This window comes from Nyctereutes procyonoides, unplaced genomic scaffold, assembly GCF_905146905.1.
Source record: "Nyctereutes procyonoides isolate TBG_1078 unplaced genomic scaffold, NYPRO_anot_genome, whole genome shotgun sequence".
NCBI lineage: Eukaryota > Metazoa > Chordata > Mammalia > Carnivora > Canidae > Nyctereutes > Nyctereutes procyonoides.
Genome location: NW_026575125.1, coordinates 53,101,826 through 53,121,579, shown reverse-complemented (window position 1 = coordinate 53,121,579; position 19,754 = coordinate 53,101,826). Strand labels below are relative to the sequence as shown.

Below are 19,754 nucleotides of genomic sequence, written 5' to 3'. Positions count from 1 at the left end.
AAGAAATTAAAGCAATAATAAAAAACCTCCCCCCCAAAAAAAAAAAAAAAACAACAACAAGAGTCCAGGGCCAGGTGACTTCCCAGGGGAATTCTACCAAACATTTATTTTATTCTGTTTTTTTTATTTTATTTATTTATTCATGAGAGACACACAAAGAGAGGCAGAGACACAGGCAGAGAGAGAAGCAAACTCCATACAGGGAACTCGATGAGGGACTCAATCCCAGGACTCTCGGGATCACACCCTGGATGGAAGGCAGGCGCGCGCTCTCTCTCTCTCTATCTCATGAATAAATAAATAAATAAAATCTTTAAAAAAAAGAGATACCACCTTACACAACTCAGAATGCCTAAAATTAACAAGATAGGAAACAACAAATGTTGGTGAGGATGTGGAAAAGGGAAACTCTCTTCCACTGTTGGTGGGAATGCAAACTGGCATAGTCACTCTGGAAAATAGTATGGAGCTTCCTCAAGAAGTTAAAAATAGTGCTACCTTATGACTCAGCAATTGCACTAAGGCATATTTACCCCAAAGGTACAAATGTAGTTACCTGAAGAGGCACCTTCTCCCCAGTGTGTACAGAAGTAATGTCCACAATAGCCAAACTGTGGAAAGACTGAGATATCCATCGACAGAAAAATGGATAAGGAAGGTGTGGTATATATAATACAATGGAATATTACTTAGCCTTCAGAAAAGGATGAATACTTGCCATTTACAGTGATGTGGATGGAACTGGAGGGCATTATGTCAATCAGGAAAAGAGACTTATCACACAGTCTCACTAATATGTGGAATATAGGAAACAGCACAGAGGATCATATGGTAAGGGGAGGAAAAACTGATTGGGAAGTCATCAGAGAGGGAGAAAAACCATAAGAGACTCTGAACTATAGGAAACAAATTGAGGGGTGCTGGAGGGGAGGTGGGTGGAGGGGATGGGGTAACTGGGTGATGGGCATTAAGGGGGGCATGTGATGTGATGAGCACTTGGTGTTATATGCAACTAATGAGTTATTGAACACTAAATTGGAAACTAAGTATGTAGTATATGTTAGCTAATTGAATTTAAATTTAAAAAAATAAAAAAGAGAAAGAGTCCTCAAATCTTAAGAAAGGATCTTTGACATGATCTTGTTAGCAGACATTCCAATTTATAGGTGAATAAATAGAGATCCACTTAGGGAAATGTTTGATCCTACATCCAGTAAAAAATAGAGTTGAGACAAGAATCCTGTCATCATCTAGTTAAGCAATGTGCCCAAAGTACAACAGTTAGTATATGACATTGCAAAATGAGTCTATTTTTTCCTTGCTGAAATTTTACATTTATACCTCTTTCCTTCCTATTTTCCTTCCTTCTTTTTCTTTCTTCTTTTTTGAAACATTTCCTGAACATCTGATATGCATGGAGGAAGACAGAAATGCATAAGATCCAGTTCATGCAAACAAGGGACTCACATCCTTTGGAAGAGATAAAAATGCAAACATGCATTTACCAAATGCACGCAGTCAACAATTGGAAGTAGGAGTGCCAAATCAGAATGGAAGAGTCATGGAATGTTTCTCAGAGGGATTGACATTTCAGTTGGCTCCTGGTAAGATAGTAGGTCTTTACTGGGAATATAAAGTGGAAAAGATATATTTTAGAAAGAAAGAATAGCATTAGCAAAGATGTGGCATATTTAGAGAACATAGAATACTAAAGCATGGCTGGCACATAGCATAGCATGGTCAAGGGTGGAGGTAGCCTTTAAGGGGTAAGAAAATTGAGAAAGCAGATTGTAAAAGCTTTGAAAAACAGAATAAGGATCGCAGACTTTAGTCTGAAGGTCAACAGGAAAGGTTTTGAAGTAGGGTAATGACGTACTCAGTTTTCTGGCATAAATTGATTACTAGTAAGAGTACAGACAACTCTTACCTCTGTCATGAGATACCATTGACCCTACTTTTGTTTACTCTGTCCCAATTTGGGGTCCTCAAGGTCCTGCTGAATTTAATAGGCATTAAGAGCAAGATTCTCACTATGCTATTAAAGACTTCCCTAGCCACCAGGAAACAACTCTTCTTATAGTCTCTCCCTCTAATTTCTTCCTACCAGATTCAAGAGTCTGGGACAGTAAGTTCAACATAGGTACATTGACATGCACTGAAAATGTATGGAAGACCCAGTTTCTTTTTATTTTTTTTTACATCAAAAAGACATTTTATTTTAAATTTATTTTTTAATACCATCTTTTTTTGTATATTTTAATTGGAGTTCAAATTGCCAACATATAGTATAACACCCAGTGCTCATCCTGTCAAGTGCCCCCCTCAGTGCCCATCACCCAGTCACCTCAACCCCCCACCCACCTCCCGTTTCACTACCCCTTCTCATTTCCCAGAGTTAGGATTCTCTCATGTTCTGTCACCCTCTCTGATATTTCCCACTCATTTTTTCTCCTTTCCCCTTTATTTCCTTTCACTATTTTTTATATTCCCTGAATTAATGAAACCATATAATGTTTGTCCTTCTCCAATTGCCTTACTTCATTCAGCATAATACCCTCTAGTTCCATCCATGTTGAAGCAAATGGTGGGTATCTGTTGTTTCTAATGGCAGAGTAATATTCCATTGTATATATAGACAACATCTTCTTTAACCATTCATCTTTCAATGGACAACAAGGCTCTTTCCACAGTTTGGCTATTGTGGACATTGCTGCTATAAACATTGGGGTGCAGGTGTCCTGCCATTTCACTGCATCTATATCTTTGGGGTAAATCCCCAGCAGTGCAATTACTGGATCATAGGGCAGATCTATTTTTAACTCTTTGAGGAACCTCCACACAGTTTTCCAGAGTGGCTGTACCACTTCATATTCCCACCAACGGTGTAAGAGGGTTCCCCTTTCTCCACATCCTCTCCATGGTCTCCTGCCTTGTTAATTTTCACCATTCTCACTGGAGTGAGGTGGTATCTCATTGTGGTTTTGATTTGTATTTCCCTGATGGCCAGTGATGCGGAGCATTTTCTCATGTGCTTGTTGGCCATGTCTATGTCTTCTTTGGTGAAATTTCTGTTCATGTCTTTTGACCATTTCATGATTGGATTGTTTGTTTCTTTGCCGTTGAGTTTAATAAGTTCTTTATAGATCTTGGATACTAGCCCTTTATCTGATATATCATTTGCAAATGGAAGACCCAGTTTCTAATGCTGTTTCAATCATTTTGTTGTGGCCACGGAGGTTCAAAGGCAAAGAAAAACTTTGCAGAGGGCAAAGTCAGGGCCAAAGAAGAAAATAGTTTCTCTCAAAGAAGAGAATCTCTGTGTCCAACCAAGGAAGCAAATTTATTCTCAGAGATTTTGTAATTCCTGCCCAGCAAGATTGTTACAGACAAGAGTCTTTTGTGCATTTCTTATTTTTCTTTTTCTAAAGAAGGTATTTTGTTGTGATAATTTTATTTCTATTTAACCACTGTTTTTAGGGTGTGGGCAAGGGACAAGTAACTTATCATTTAGTTTGCAAGTTATTGTATTATGGGGAGCAATATCTGGAGTTGAAGGGGCTGTTTCTGGACTGTGAGTTGGATAGAGTAACTGTATGACACTTCAGATTGTCTTCCTTGGGGATGAATTAAATACATTCTATGTGAATGAAGAAGTGTATGTGAGTGGGAATGGGGTGGACTTTGGCAGTCTTCTAGTTGTCCAACAATCTCCACTTTCCTCTACCTCGTGTAAGAAAAGAAACCCTAAGTTTTAGATGGGCATATAGCCACATGCTGAGAGACTATATTTTCTAGTGTTCCTGGGAAATTATCATCTTTATATTGCAGAAGAAGAAACAAAGGCTCTGAGAAGTTAAGTGATTTAACAAAAATAATCTAGCTATTAAATGGCTAATTTGGGATCCAAGATGAAAACTCTCTTGGTGCTGCTCTTATCTCCATAGATTTTTATTCACAATCACAGGCTAGTTTGAAAAAGTCAGGGGATGAGGTATAGGAATTAATCCAAGAGTGAAAAGTGAACTTTAATTTGTGACATACACAATAGTTTTCCAAGTCTGAATTGCTTTTTGTGTCAAGGTTTTTTTAAGACCTCATTCATTTATTCAAGAGAGACACACAGAGAGAGTCAGAGACATGAGCAGAGAGAGAAGCATGCTCCACGCAGGAAGCCCGGTGAAGGACTTTATCCCAGGACCCCAGGATCATGCCCTAGGCCCAAGGCAGGCGCTCAACCACTGAGCAACCCCGGCGTCCCTTGTTCCAAGTTTTTAAACTTAAATTCCAGTTAGTTAACATACAGTGTATTATTAGTTTTGGTAGAATTTAGTGATTCATTACTCACAACACCCAATGCTAAAAACAAACAAACAAACAAACAAACAAAAAAAAAAAAAACACCCAATGCTCATCACAACAAGTGCACTCCAAATACCCATCACCTATTTAACCTACCCCACTCCCCTCCCCTCCAGTATCCCTGTTTGTTCTCTATGGTTAAAAGTCTGTTTTCTGGCTTGCTTCTCTCCCCCCAACCATGTTCATCTGTTTTGTTTCTTAAATTCCACATATGAGTGAAATCATATTTCTCTTTCTCTTAATCAAACCTATTTCACTTAGCATAATACTCTCTAACTCTATGCACATCTTCACAATCAGCAAGATTTAATTGTTTTTCATGGCTGAGTAATATTCATAAGGGACACACAAATGAAATCTACAATGGCATATCACCTCACACCTGGCAGAATGGCTAAAATTAACAATTGAAACAACAGATGTTGGTGAGAATGCAGAGAAAAAGGAGCTTTCTTACACTGTTGGTAGGAATGTAAACTGGTGCAACCACTCTGGAAAACAATATGGAGTCTCCTAAGAAAGTTAAGAATAGAATTACCCTACAACCCAGCAATTGCACTAATAGGTATTTACCCAAAGGATACAAAAATAATGATTTGAAGGGATACATGCACTCTGATGTTTATGGCAGCACTATCAAATAACCAAATTATGGAAAGAGCCAAAGCATTCAACAACTGATGAATGAATAAAGAATATGTGGCATCTAAATACAATGGAATATTGCTCATCAAGTCAAAATTGCTTAACTCCATTTTTTCCAGATAGCGATTTTCAGTTACATGCTATGAATTTCAGAATATAATGGCTTTCAAAATGCATTTAATTGTTCTTATATAGATGGAAACTCTGAGGACTAAAGAAGGAGAACGACTTGGCAAAGGCAGTTTTGGTAGAATAAGGAATATGGCAAAATTTGATGTTCATTATCCTCCAGTTTAGTTGCTGTTCTTGGAATTCGAAAAAGACCCTCAAACCATTGAGCTTAGCATTACCAAAACTATGTTATATACACTTGATAGATGTCAAGCAAAAACAATTATTTGCTTAGATAAGTTACTGAAATTCTAAATTAAACAAGCATCTAGACAAATTCAAATAGGTTTTATTTCCAATTCTGCTATGTTGCCATAGGGAAGTTACTTAAACTCCTATACACTGATTTCTCAATTCTAAAAGGGGGCTAATGTACATTATTGCATGCTATTCCCAACCTTACAGCCCTGACTGCCCTGGCATGCAGACCCCAAACTGCCACAGTGGTTCAGGGTACCTAGCATACGACTAGTGGCCCATCACAAATTTTGCTAACACCCTGGTGCCACTCCAAAGTTCCCTGGTGGGCACACTCCCTTAGAGATGGCCTCTGTGAGTCCCACTAACACCACAGAGAGCAATCATGAGCAACAACAGGCAGAGAGTCACTGCAGATGACTGCGCTGAAAGGACAAGTTACCCAGACACAACAGAAGGGTGTAAGGAACACACATAGAATACTCTAATGAAGTACCAGGTTCTGGTGAACAAGAGACACTACACAGCAGGACCTCTTCTTCATAAAGTCACTATTTCCAAGAGGAGAAGACGCAGCTGACTTTCTTTTTTTTTAATTTTTATTCATTTATGATAGAGAGAGAGAGAGAGAGAGAGAGAGAGAGGCAGAGAGAGAGAGAGAGAGGCAGAGACACAGGCAGAGGGAGAAGCAGGCTCCATGCACCGGGAGCCCAACGTGGAATTCGATCCTGGGTCTCCAGGATCGAGCCCTGGGCCAAAGGCGGGCGCTAAACTGCTGGGCCACCCAGGGATCCCCGCAGCTGACTTTCTTAAGCACAGAAACAGAACAAACAAGCAGAAAAAATGGAGAGATGGAAATTTATTCCAAATGAAAGAACAGGACGAGGTCACAGCCAAAGACTATGCAAAACCAGATAGAAGTAACATCAAAGATAGGGAATTTAAAGCAATTAACACAAGGATACTCACTGAATGTAAGAAAAGAGTGGAGGACATGAGGGTGACCTTTAACACAGAGATAAGGAATAACATAGAGATAAAGGATTCAATAAATGAAATGAGAAACATGCTTGATGGATGAAGAGCAAAAGGAAGAAGCAAAAGAAGAAATGAGTAATCTAGAAATCAGAGTAATGGAAAGTAATCAACCTAAATAGAAGAGAGAGAAAATAATTATGCAAAACGAGAAGATTTAGGGAAATCAGTGACTCTATCAAAAGTAATAACATTCATATTATGGGAGTCCAAGAAGAAGAAGAAGGAGAAGAAGAAGAGGAGGAGGAGGAGGAGGAGGAGGAGGAGGAGGAGAAAAGGGGGCAGAAATTTTATTTGAAGGAATTATAGCTGAAAACTTCCCTAATCTGGGGAAAAAAAAACCCAAATATCCAGATTCAGAAAGCACAGAGAACCCCACACACAAAATCGACAAAATCAGACCCACACCAAGACATATTATAATTAAATTGGAAAAATATGGTAATAAAGAAAAAAACTAAAAGCAGCAAGTCAAAAGAAGTCCTTAAATTACAAGGAAAAACCCATAAGGCTAGTTGGAGCTTTCTCAACAGACTTTCCAAGTCAGAAGAGAGTGGCATGATAAATTGAAAGTGTTGAAAGGGGAAAATATGCAGGCAAGAATAATTTATCCAGCAAGTCTATCATTAAGAATAAAAGGATGGTTGGGACACCGGGGTGGCTCCACGGTGGAACATCTGCCTTTGGCTCATAGGATCCAGGATCGAGTCCCACATCCGGCTCCCTGTGGGAAGCCTGCTTCTCCCTCTGCCTATGTCTCTGCCTCTCTCTCTCTCTCTCTCTCTATCTGTTATCTCTCATGAATAAATAAATAAACCTTTAAAAAAAGAATAAAAGGGGGGGCGCTTGGGTCGCTCAGTCATTTAAGACTCGGTGGAAAAATTAGAGAGGGAGACAAACCATGACAGATTTCTTACTCTGGGAAACAAACAATGGGTTGTGGAAGGGTGGGGGATGGGGTAACTGGGTGACTGGCACTGAGGAGGGCACTTGATGGGATAAGCACTGGATGTTATACTATATGTTGGCAAATTGAATTTAAATTAAAAAATATAAAAATAAACTCAATCATGTTAAATTCAAACAAAACAAAAGACTCTTCCTTCTGCTCAGGTCATGATCCCAGCATCCTGGGATTGAGCCCTGCATTAGACTCCCTGCTCAGTGGGGAGTCTGCTTCTCCCTCTCCCTCTGCCTGCTGCTCCATCTGCTTAGGCTCCCCTTCTCTGTCAAATAAATAAATAAACTCTTTTTAGAAAAGAATAAAAGGAGAGATAAAGAGTTTCCCAGAGAAACAAAAATTAAAGAGATTATGACCACTAAGCTAGCACTGCAAGAAATATTAAAGGGGACTATTTCAGTGGAAAGGAGAGATAAAAAATGATAGGATAGAGATAGGAAACACAAAAGCAGTAAAAATGAATATTTCTGTAAAAAGTCAAGGAACTCATTAAAAAGTATAAAATATGATAACATATACCTAAAACATGAGGAGAGGAGAAAAAAAAACAGTTTCAAATGTAAATGAAACTTACTAAAAGATTGATTTACTAACTACCAAAACAAAAATAGGAAGAAATAGAAAAGACCAATAACATGTAACGAAACTGAATCAGTAATAAAAAAATACCAACAAACAAAAAGTCCAAGACCAGGTGGGTTCACAGGAGAATTCTTCAAAACATGTAAAGAAGCATTAATACCCATTCTTCTCAAACTATTCTAAAATACAGAAAAGGAAGAAGAATTTCCAAATTCATACTAAAGCTCAGCATAACTCTGTACCAAAACTAGATAAAGATGCCACAAAAATATGTTAATATTCTTGATGAATATAAATGCAAAATTCTAAAAAAAATACCAGTAAACCAAATTCAACAATACATTTTAAAAAAATCATTCACCAGGATCAAGTGGGATTTATTCCTTGGTTGCAAGGATGGGTCAGTATTCACAAATCAATCAATGTGATACACATCAACAAGAAAAAGGATAAGAACCATATGATAATTTGTATAGACACGCAAAAAGTATTTGACAAAGTACCATATCCATTCATGATAAAATAACTTTCAACAAAGTAGCTTTAGAGGGACTATATCTCAACATAATAAAGGCCATATATAAAAAACCGACAACTAACATCATCCCCATTGGGGAAAAACAGAGCTTTTCCTTTAATGTCAGGGACAAGACAAAGATGTTCCCTTTTACCACTTTTATTCAACATGGTACTGGAAGTTCTATCCACAGCAATCAGACAAAAACAAACAAACAAACAAACAAACAAACAAACAAAAAGATAAATAAATAAATGACATTCAGGATCTTTTTTTTTTTTTAGGTCACTTAAAAGGCTTCAGAGATGGAAGCCGAAAGCGTTGGTGCCCTCAGCCAAGAGGGTTCAGCCTCACCAACCCTCAGGACTGACATGGTAGGACTAGTTGATACCCTCCCTCCCCCCGGGTGCTGCCCTCCAGGTGCGGCTGCCACTTCAAGACCCAGTTCAGGTGTTGGAGCGTGCCCTGCCTCCCCCAGGCAGCCCCAGGGCTCTGACGCTGGGCTCCCTCTGTTCTGGTTTTGAAGTTGTCTGCTCCCCCCTGGCCTGGGAGCCTCAGAAGCCAGAGCGAAGCCTGACAGCCACAGCACACGAGCCTTGCCCAGAGCCTTTTGGCAACTGCGTGCTGAAGGACCGAGTCCCGACCACAACCCTGAGGCCAGGCTCTGGGCCCCCAGGACAGGGGCAGCTGGAGGCACCTCGGATGGGCGATGGGCTGTGCACGCAGCAGCAAACGTGAACCCCTTGGTTTGCAAAGAGAACAATCCAGATGCTTCGGGACAGGAACGTCTGGCCATGGGGCACAGTAAAACCACCCCTTCCCGCCCCAGGCCCGGAACAGCTGAGAACTCACCGCGGAGCGGGCCTGGGCACACCAGCCATCCAACAGCATGTCTGGCCCCTCTAGCTCCTGGAAATGCACATAGTGGTAAGGAAGGGCCTGCATCTTCCCCAGGCAGCACACCTTGCTCCAGGGCTGACACCACAGCAACGGCATCTGATTGCAGCACTGAACAAAGTCACAAAAGGTGTCCAGTTTGCCCTCTATCTGTCTCATGTTGTTCTCCTGGAACCTACAAGAGGGGAGGGTCAGCCTGGTACATGTGTGTGTACACATGTTGGAGTCCCTATGAGGTAGAAGTAAAACTTTCACTATTTGCAAATGATATGATACTATAAACAGAAAACCTGAAAGACTCCACTAAAAATTGCTACAATTGATAAACTATTTCAGTAAGGTCATAGGATTCAATATAAATATACAGAAATCGGTTGCATTTCTATGCACCAAAAATGAAGCAGCAGAAAGAGAGATTTTTTTTACTTTTATATTTTTATTGGAAATGTTTTTGTTATTTTGGGGAGAAGTATATAAAGAAATCGAGATCTCAAGGTGAAGTCAAAGGCTGAATACAGTGCACTGGGAAGCTTAGGGACGGGAGGAATTGCAAGAAATCTAGATGTAGCAATGGTCAGAGTGGAATCAAGATGCTTGGGGATGGGCTTGTGGCCTTTTAGGGTAAGGGGGAAGCTGGAAAGATGGCTAGGAAGAGACAGTATTCTTCGGGAAAGGGTATAGGCTAGAGGTATAAAGACTTATGCCGATGGGACCTGTTGCAGTGGGGTCAGAAGACCATGGGGAAATTGGGTGAGTTCTTTCATCTGCACTATCCTCAGATCTCCAAAGCCGATGCTATCAGAGTCCTTACAGTGTGTCTTGGAACAAGTCTAGGGGCAGAGAGCAGCTCAGAGCCCCTTCTTAGTAGGGATGGAGGCGCCCCTGCCACTGCCAATGCCACTGCTCGGCCCCTTCTACTAGGTGGCGAAGGCTGGAGGAAATTCCCAGGAGCATGTGGCCTAGGCCTTGCAGCAGTGCAGATGTCCAAAGGAGGAGCTCCCTGAGTACTTTCTTTGGGCCAAGTCCTTGAAAATCACAACTCAAGGAGGGGCAAGATGACGGAAGAGTAGGGTCCCCAAATCACCTGTCGCCACCAAATTACTTAGATAACCTTCAAATCATCCTGAAAACCTAGGAATTCGGCCTGAGATTTAAAGAGAGACCAGCTGGAATGCTACAGTGAGAAGAGTTCGTGCTTCTATCAAGGTAGGAAGACGGGGAAAAAGAAATAAAGAAACAAAAGGCCTCCGAGGGGGAGGGGCCCTGCGAGGAGCCGGGCTGAGGCCACGGCGAGTGTCCCCAGGACAGGAGAGCCCCGTCCCGGAGAAGCAGGAGCTGCACCAACCTTCCCGGGAGGAAAAGGGCCCGCAGGGAGTTAGAGCGGGAGCCAGGAGGGCGGGGAGGCCCTAGGGCTCCCTGGGACGCTAACAGACACCTGCGCGCGCAGGAGAGTGCGCCGAGCTCCCTAAGGCCTGTAGCGCGCACGGCGGGACCCGGAGCAGCTCAGAGGGCCTCGGGAGGGGGCTCCGCGGAGGGGGCTGCGCGGCTCCGGGAGCAACTCGGTGGCGGCGGCTCCGGCAGAGGAAGAGGCTCCGTGTGGAGGGGGCTGCGCGGCCAGGAGCAGCTTGGAGGGGCTCGAGTGGCTCCGCAGAGCGACGGCTGCGCGACCGGGAGCGCGAATCCCACAGCGCAGGCCCCGGAGCACAGGGCGCCGGGACACAGCCCAGGATCCGGCCTCCCCCCGGGACAGGCAGGGACCGGGAGGGCCCAGGACAGCAAGGACGCTCCTGCCCCGAGCTGAGCAGATCAGCGGCCCAGCCCCGGAGCCTCCAGGCCCTGCGGACAGGACGGAGAGCCCCGTAATTCCTGCGGAGGCTGAATCCAGGATTCCAGAGCTGCCTAACAACTGCGGCTGTTCCTCCTGGGGCCTCCCGGGTAAACAAACCCCACTGAGCCCTGCAGCAGGCAGGGGCAGAGCAGCTCCCCCAAGTGCTAACACCTGAAAATCAGCACAGCAGGCCCCTCCCCCAGATGACCAGCTAGACGGACCAGTTCCAGGGGAAGTCAAGGGACTTAAAGTCTACAGAATCAGAAGATACTCCCCCGTGTTTTTTGTTTTTTGTTTTTCTTTTTTCTTTTCTTTTTGATTTCTGATTGCTTCCCCCACCCCCATTTTTTTCACCATTCTTTCTTTTTCTTTCTCTTTTTCTTCTTTTTTACTTTTTTTTCTTCTTTTTCTTTTTTCTTTTTCTCTTTTCTTTCCTTCTCTCTCTTTCTCTCCTTTTCCCAATACAACTTGTTTTTGGCCACTTTGCACTGAGCAAAATGACTAGAAGGAAAACCTCACCTCAAAAGAAAGAATCAGAAACAGCCCTCTCTCCCACAGAGTTACAAAATCTGGATTACAATTCAATGTCAGAAAGCCAATTCAGAAGCACTATTATACAGCTACTGGTGGATCTAGAAAAAAGCATTAAGGACTCACGAGACTTCATGACTGCAGAATTTAGATCCAATCAGGCAGAAATTAAAAATCTATTGAATGAGATGCAATCAAAACTAGAAGTCCTAACGACGAGGGTTAACAAGGTGGAAGAACGAGTGAGTGACATAGAAGACAAGTTAATGGCAAAGAGGGAAACTGAGGAAAAAAGAGACAGACAATTAAGGGACCATGAAGACAGATTAAGGGAAATAAATGACAGCCTAAGGAAGAAAAACCTACGTTTAATTGGGGTTCCCGAGGGCGCCAAAAGGGACAGAGGGCCAGAATATGAATTTGAACAAATCCTAGCTGAAAACTTTCCAAATCTGGGAAGGGAAACAGGCATTCAGATCCAGGAAATAGAGAGATCCCCCCCTAAAATCAATAGAAACCATTCAACACCTCGACATTTAATAGTGAAGCTTGCAAATTCCAAAGATAAAGAGAAGATCCTTAAAGCAGCAAGAGACAAGAAGTCCCTGACTTTCATGGGGAGGAATATTAGGGTAACAGCAGACCTCTCCACAGAGACGTGGCAGACCAGAAAGGGCTGGCAGGATATATTCAGGGTCCTAAATGAGAAGAACATGCAACCAAGAATACTTTATCCAGCAAGGCTCTCATTCAAAATGGAAGGAGAGATAAAGAGCTTCCAAGACAGGCAGGAACTGAAAGAGTATGTGACCTCCAAACCAGCTCTGCAAGAAATTTTAAGGGGGACTCTTAACATTCCCCTTTAAGAAGAAGTTCAGTGGAACAATCCACAAAAACAAGGACTAAATAGATATCATGAGGACACTAAACTCATATCTGTCAATAGTAACTCTGAACGTAAATGGGCTCAATGACCCCATCAAAAGGCGCAGGGTTTCAGACTGGATAAAAAAGCAGGACCCATCTATTTGCTGTCTACAGGAGACTCATTTTAGACAGAAGGACACCTACAACCTGAAAATCAAAGGTTGGAGAACCATTTACCATTCAAATGGTTCTCAAAAGAAAGCAGGGGTAGCCATCCTTATATCAGATAAACTAAAATTTACCTCGAAGACTGTAGTGAGAGACGAAGACGGACACGATATCATACTTAAAGGATCTATCCAGCAAGAGGAATTACCAATCCTCAATATATATGCCCCAAATGTGGGAGTTGCCAAATACTTAAACGAATTATTAACCAAAGTGAAGAAATACTTAGATAATAATACACTTATACTTGGTGACTTCAATCTAGCTCTTTCTACCCTCGATAGGTCTTCTAAGCACAACATCTCCAAAGAAACGAGAGCTTTAAAAGATACACTGGACCAGATGGATTTCACAGATATCTACAGAACTTTACATCCAAACTCAACTGAATACACATTCTTCTCAAGTGCACATGGAACTTTCTCCAGAATAGACCACCTACTGGGTCACAAATCGGGTCTGAACCGATACCAAAAGATTGGGATTGTCCCCTGCATATTCTCAGCCCATAACGCCTTGAAATTAGAACTCAATCACAAGAAGAAGTTTGGAAGGACCTCAAACACATGGAGGTTAAGGACCATCCTGCTAAAAGATAAAAGGGTCAACCAGAAAATTAAGGAAGAATTAAAAAGATTCATGGAAAGTAATGAGAATGAAGATACAACCATTCAAAATCTTTGGGATGCAGCAAAAGCAGTCCTGAGGGGGAAATACATCGCAATACAAGCATCCATTCAAAAACTGGAAAGAACTCAAATACAAAAGCTAACCTTACACATAAAGGAGCTAGAGAAAAAAACAGGAAATGGACCCGATGCCCAGCAGAAGAAGAGAGTTAATTAAAATTCGAGCAGAACTCAACTAAATTGAGACCAGAAGAACTGTGGAACAGATCAAGAGAACCAGGAGTTGGTTCTTTGTAAAAATTAATAAGATAGATAAACCATTATCCAACCTTATTAAAAGGAGGAGAGAGAAGACTCAAATTAATAAAATCATGAATGAGAAAGGAGAGATCACTACCAACACCAAGGAAATACAAATTTTTTTGAAAACATATTATGAACACCTCTACGCCAATAAATTATGCAATCTAGAAGAAATGGACCCATTCCTGGAAAGCCACAAACTACCAAAACTGGAACAGGAAGAAATAGAAAACCTGAACAGGCCAATAACCAGGGAGGAAATTGAAGCAGTCATCAAAAACCTCCCAAGACACAAGAGTCCAGGGCCAGATGGCTTCCCAGGGGAATTCTATCAAACGTTTAAAGAAGAAATCATACCTATTCTACTAAAGCTGTTTGGAAAGATAGAAAGAGATGGAGTACTTCCAAATTCATTCTATGAGGCCAGCATCACCTCAATTCCAAAACCAAAGACCCCACCAAAAAGGAGAATTACAGACCAATATCCCTGATGAACATGGATGCAAAAATTCTCAACAAGATACTAGCCAATAGGATCCAACAACACATTAAGAAAATTATTCACCATGACCAAGTAGGATTTATCCCCGGGATACAAGGCTGGTTCAACACTCGTAAAACAATCAATGTGATTCATCATATCAGCAAGAGAAAAACCACGAACCATATGATCCTCTCATTAGATGCAGAGAAAGCATTTGACAAATTACAGCATCCATTCCTGATCAAAACTCTTCAGAGTGTAGGGATAGAGGGAACCTTCCTCGACATCTTAAAAGCCATCTACGAAAAGCCCACAGCAAATATCATTCTCAATGGGGAAGCACTGGGAGCCTTTCCCCTAAGATCAGGAACAAGACAGGGATGTCTACTGTCACCACTGCTATTCAACATAGTATTGGAAGTCCTAGCCTCAGCAATCAGACAACAAAAAGACATTAAAGGCATTCAAATTGGCAAAGAAGAAGTCAAACTCTCCCTCTTCGCCGATGACATGATACTCTACATAGAAAACCCAAAAGCCTTCACCCCAAGATTGCTAGAACTCACACAGCAATTTGGTAACGTGGCAGGATACAAAATCAATGCCCAGATATCAATGGCATTCCTATACACTAACAATGAGACTAAAGAAAGAGAAATTAAGGAGTCTATCCCATTTACAATTGCACCCAAAAGCATAAGATACCTAGGAATAAACCTAACCAAAGAGGTAAAGGATCTATACCCTAAAAACTATAGAACACTTCTGAAAGAAATTGAGGAAGACACAAAGAGATGGAAAAATATTCCATGCTCATGGATTGGCAGAATTAATATTGTGAAAATGTCAATGTTACCCAGGGCATTTTACACGTTTAATGCAATCGCTATCAAAATACCATGGACTTTCTTCAGAGAGTTAGAACAAATTATTTTAAGATTTGTGTGGAATCAGAAAAGACCCCGAATAGCCAGGGGAATTTTAAAAAAGAAAACCATATCTGGGGGCATCACAATGCCAGTTTTCAGGTTGTACTACAAAGCTGTCGTCATCAAGACAGTGTGGTAGTGGCACAAAAACAGACACATAGATCAATGGAACAGAATAGAGAACCCAGAATGGACCCTGAACTTTATGGTCAACTAATATTCGACAAAGGAGGAAAGACGATCCACTGGAAGAAAGACAGTCTCTTCAATAAATGGTGCTGGGAAAATTGGTCATCCACATGCAGAAGAATGAAACTAGACCACTCTCTTGCACCATACACAAAGATAAACTCAAAATGGATGAAAGATCTAAATCTGAGACAAGATTCCATGAAAATCCTGGTGGAGAACACAGGCAACACCCTTTTTGAACTTGGCCACAGTAACTTCTTGCAAGATACATCCACGAAAGCAAAAGAAACAAAAGCAAAAATGAACTATTGGGACTTCATCAAGATAAGAAGCTTTTGCACAATAAAGGATACAATCAACAAAACTAAAAGACAACCTACAGAATGGGAGAAGATATTTGCAAATGACATATCAGATAAAGGGCTAGTTTCCAAAATCTATAAAGAACTTATTAAACTCAACAGCAAAGTAACAAACAATCCAATCATGAAATGGGCAAAAGACATGAAGAGAAATCTCACAGAGGTAGGCATAGACATTGGCCAACATCCACATGAGAAAATGCTCTGCATCACTTGCCATCAGGGAAATACAAATCAAAAGCACAATGAGATACCATCTCACACCAGTGAGAATGGGGAAAATTAACAAGGCAGGAAACAACAAATGTTGGAGAGGATGCGGAGAAAAGGGAACACTCTTACACTGTTGGTGGGAATGTGAACTGGTGCAGCCACTCTGGAAAACTGTGTGGAGGTTCCTCAAAGAGTTAAAAATAGACCTGCCCTACGACCCAGCAATTGCACTGTTAGGGAATTACCCCAAAGATTCAGATGCAATGAAACGCCGGGACACCTGCACCCCGATGTTTCTAGCAGCCATGTCCACAATAGCCAAACTGTGGAAGGAGCCTCGGTGTCCATCGAAAGATCAATGGATAAAGAAGATGTGGTTTATGTATACAATGCAATATTACTCAGCCATTAGAAACGACAAATACCCACCATTTGCTTCAACGTGGATGGAACTGGAGGGGATTATGCTGAGTGAAGTAAGTCAATCGGAGAAAGACAAACCGTGTATGTTCTCATTCATTTGGGGAATATAAATAATAGTGAAAGGGAATATAAGGGAAGGGAGAAGGAATGTGTGGGAAATATCAGAAAGGGACACAGAACATAAAGACTCCTAACTCTGGGAAACGAACTAGGTGTGGTGGAAGGGGAGGAATGCGGGGGGTGGGGGTGAATGGGTGACGGGCACTGAGGGGGACACTTGACGGGATGAGCACTGGGTGTTTTTCTGTATGTTGGTAAATTGAACACCAATAAAAATTAATTTATTAAAAAAAAAGAAAGAAAATCACAACTCATGGAGTAGAGCCCGTAGAACGTGGCTTTGACATTGAGGCTGCCAAAGAGGTCTCGAGGGTTTTGCTTGTAAAAGCACGTCGAAAGTGATGCGGGCGATGTCTTTGCTGTGCTTGGGCTTCTCCTGGCCCAGGCCATATGACAGTATCCCACTCCTGCTGGGGCTCCAGCTCTGCCCACACTCCAGCACCATCAGGCACGTGTCATTCTCCAAAAGCTAGAAGAATTCCTCACTCTCCACAGTGGTCCCATCCTCCTCCAGCACCAATGTTAGCATCCCATTCAGCAGGAGGGCCTCTGTTGCCTTGTCCAGCAGTTCCTGGCAGGTGGCAGCTGTCAGACCGTCCACTTGTGATCACAGACTCGGAAGGGTCGCTGGGGTGGTGGAGGTGAAGTCTAGACTTTCCGGCCAAACTCAGAGCTCATATTGGATACTGACCTGAGCAGGCCACTGGGGTTCAGGGCTGAGAGGTACTCCATGGTGGAGGGAAGGAGCAGGGGAGTTGCCTCTCCCGGTGAGTTCTAGGCTGGATGGTTACAGAAAGAGAGATTAAGAAAAGAATCCAGAGCGGTGGGGCAAGATGGCAGAAGAGTAGGGTCCCCAAGTCACCTGTCCCCACCAACTTAACCTAGATAACTTTCAAATCATCCTGAAAACCTATGAATTCCGTCTGAGATTTAAAGAGAACAGCTGGAATGCTACAGTGAGAAGAATTCACGCTTCTATCAAGGTAGGAAGACAAAAAAAAATAATGAAATAAAAAAGCATCCAAGGGGGAGGGGCCCCCGCGAGGAGCCAGGCTAAGGCCCCGTGGCGAGTGCCCCCAGGACAGGAAAGCCCGACCCAGAGAAGCAGGAGCTTTACTGATCTTCCCGGATGGAAGGGCGCAGGGAGTTCAGACAAGATCCCAGCAGGGGCAGGGATGCCCTCAGGCTCCCAGGGGCACTAACAAAGGAACTGCGCCCGCAGGGGAGAGCACACCACACCCCGTGGCTGAGCTCACTAAGGGGCTGCAGCATGCGACCAGCCAGGCCCCAGGACAGCTCTGCCCAGCTCAGGTGGCAGCTCCACACAGAGGGGGCTGTACGGACCCAGGCCCAGTAGCGTGATTCCAGCGGTGCAGGCCCTGGAGCCCAGGGTGCTGGGGGACACAGGCAAAGGTCCATCGCTAACCTCAGGACAGGCAGAGGCCGGGAGGGCCCAGGACAGCAAGGACGCTCCTGCCACTGGGCTGCCCCAAGCTGTGCAGATCGGCGCCCGCAGCCCATGGAGCATCCAGGCCCCTGCAGACTGGAAGCTGCGGTAGTTACTGAGGGAGCTGACTCCAGAGCTGGAGAGCTGGCAACCACCACTGTTGTTGCTCCTCCTGGTGTCACCTTGTACCTGGGACTGAGCAAGGGCCTCACAGAATAAACAATTCGCACTGAGCCAGGCACCTGGCAGGGGGCTGGGCAGCTCCCCCAGGTGCACACACCTGAGAATCAGCACAGCAGGCCCCTCCCCAAGAAGACCAGCTAGAAGGATAGGGGAAAAGCAAGTTATTGACCAAGCAGCACTGGAAAGTTCCAGGGGAAGTGAAAAGCTTTACAGTATATAGAATCAGAGGATACAATGCTTTGCTTTTTGTTTTTTGTTTGTCCCCCCCGCCTTTTTTTTCTTCTTCTTTCGTTTTTCTCCCTTTTTCTCCTTTTTCCATTACAACTTGTTTTTGGCCAATCTGCACTGAACAAAATGACTAGAAGGAAAAACTCACCTAAAAGCAAAGAATCAGAAACAGTCCTCTCTCCCACATTACAATATTTGGATTACTTTTCAGTGTCAGAAAGCCAATTCAGAAGCACAATTATAAAGCTACTGGTGGCTCTAAAAAAAGCATAAAGGATTCAAGAGATGTCATGACTGCAGAATTTAGATCTAATCAGGCTGAAATTAAAAATCAATTAAATGAGATGCAATCCAAACTGGAGGTCCTAACAAGGAGGGTTAACGAGGTAGAAGAACGAGTGAGTGACATAGAAAACAAGTTGATGGCACGGAGGAAAACTGAGGAAAAAAGAGAAAAACAATTACAAGATCATGAGGATAGGTTAAGGGAAATAAATGACAGCCTCAGAAGGAAAAATCTACCTTTAATTGGGGTTCCCGAGGGCGCCAAAAGAGACAGAGGATGACAAAGTGTATTTGAACAAATCATAGCTGAGAACGTCCCTAACGTGGGGAGGGAAACAGGCATTCATATCCAGGAGATAGAGAGATCCCCCTAAGATCAATAAAAACCACTCAACACCTCGACGTGTAATAGTGAAACTTGCAAATTCCAAAGATAAAGAGAAGATCCTTAAAGCAGAAAGATAAAAGAAATCTCTAACTTTTATGGGGAGAAGCATTAGGATAACAGCAGACCTCTCCACAGAGACCTGGCAGGCCAGAAAGGGCTGGCAGGATATATTCAGGGTCGTAAATGAGAAGAACATGCAGCCAAGAATACTTTATCCAGCAAGGCTCTCATTCAGAATAGGAGAGAGAAAGACCTTCCAAGATAGGCAGAAACTGAAAGAATATGTGACCAAAAACCCGGCTCTCCAAGAAATACTAAGGGGACTCTGAAATAGAAAGAGGAAGCCCTAGGAAACAATCCAAAAAAACAGGGACTAAATAGGTATTATGATGACACTAAATTCATATCTTTCAATAGCAACTCTGAACGTGAATGGGCTTAATGACCCCATCAAAAGGCGCAAGGATTCAGAATGGATAAAAAAGCAGGACCCATCGATTTGCTGTCTACAAGCGACTCATTTTAGACATAAGGACACCTATAGCCTGAAAATGAAAGGTTGGAGAACCATTTACCATTCAAATGGTCCTCAAAAGAAAGCAGGGGTAGTCATCCTCATATCAGATGAATTAAAGTTTATCCAGAAGATTGCAGTAAGAGATGAAGAGGGACAATATATCAGACTTAAAGGATCTATCCAACAAGAGGACTTAACAATCATCAATACATATGCCCCAAATGTGGGAGCT

The 19,754-nt window shown here is 42.7% G+C and overlaps 1 pseudogene; it reads right to left on the bottom strand.

Annotated features, from left to right (window-relative positions):
• Positions 1–10,226: 10,226 nt before the first annotated feature.
• On the bottom strand, positions 10,227–17,206 carry LOC129518871 (cell death activator CIDE-B-like; annotated as a pseudogene).
• Positions 17,207–19,754: the final 2,548 nt, after the last annotated feature.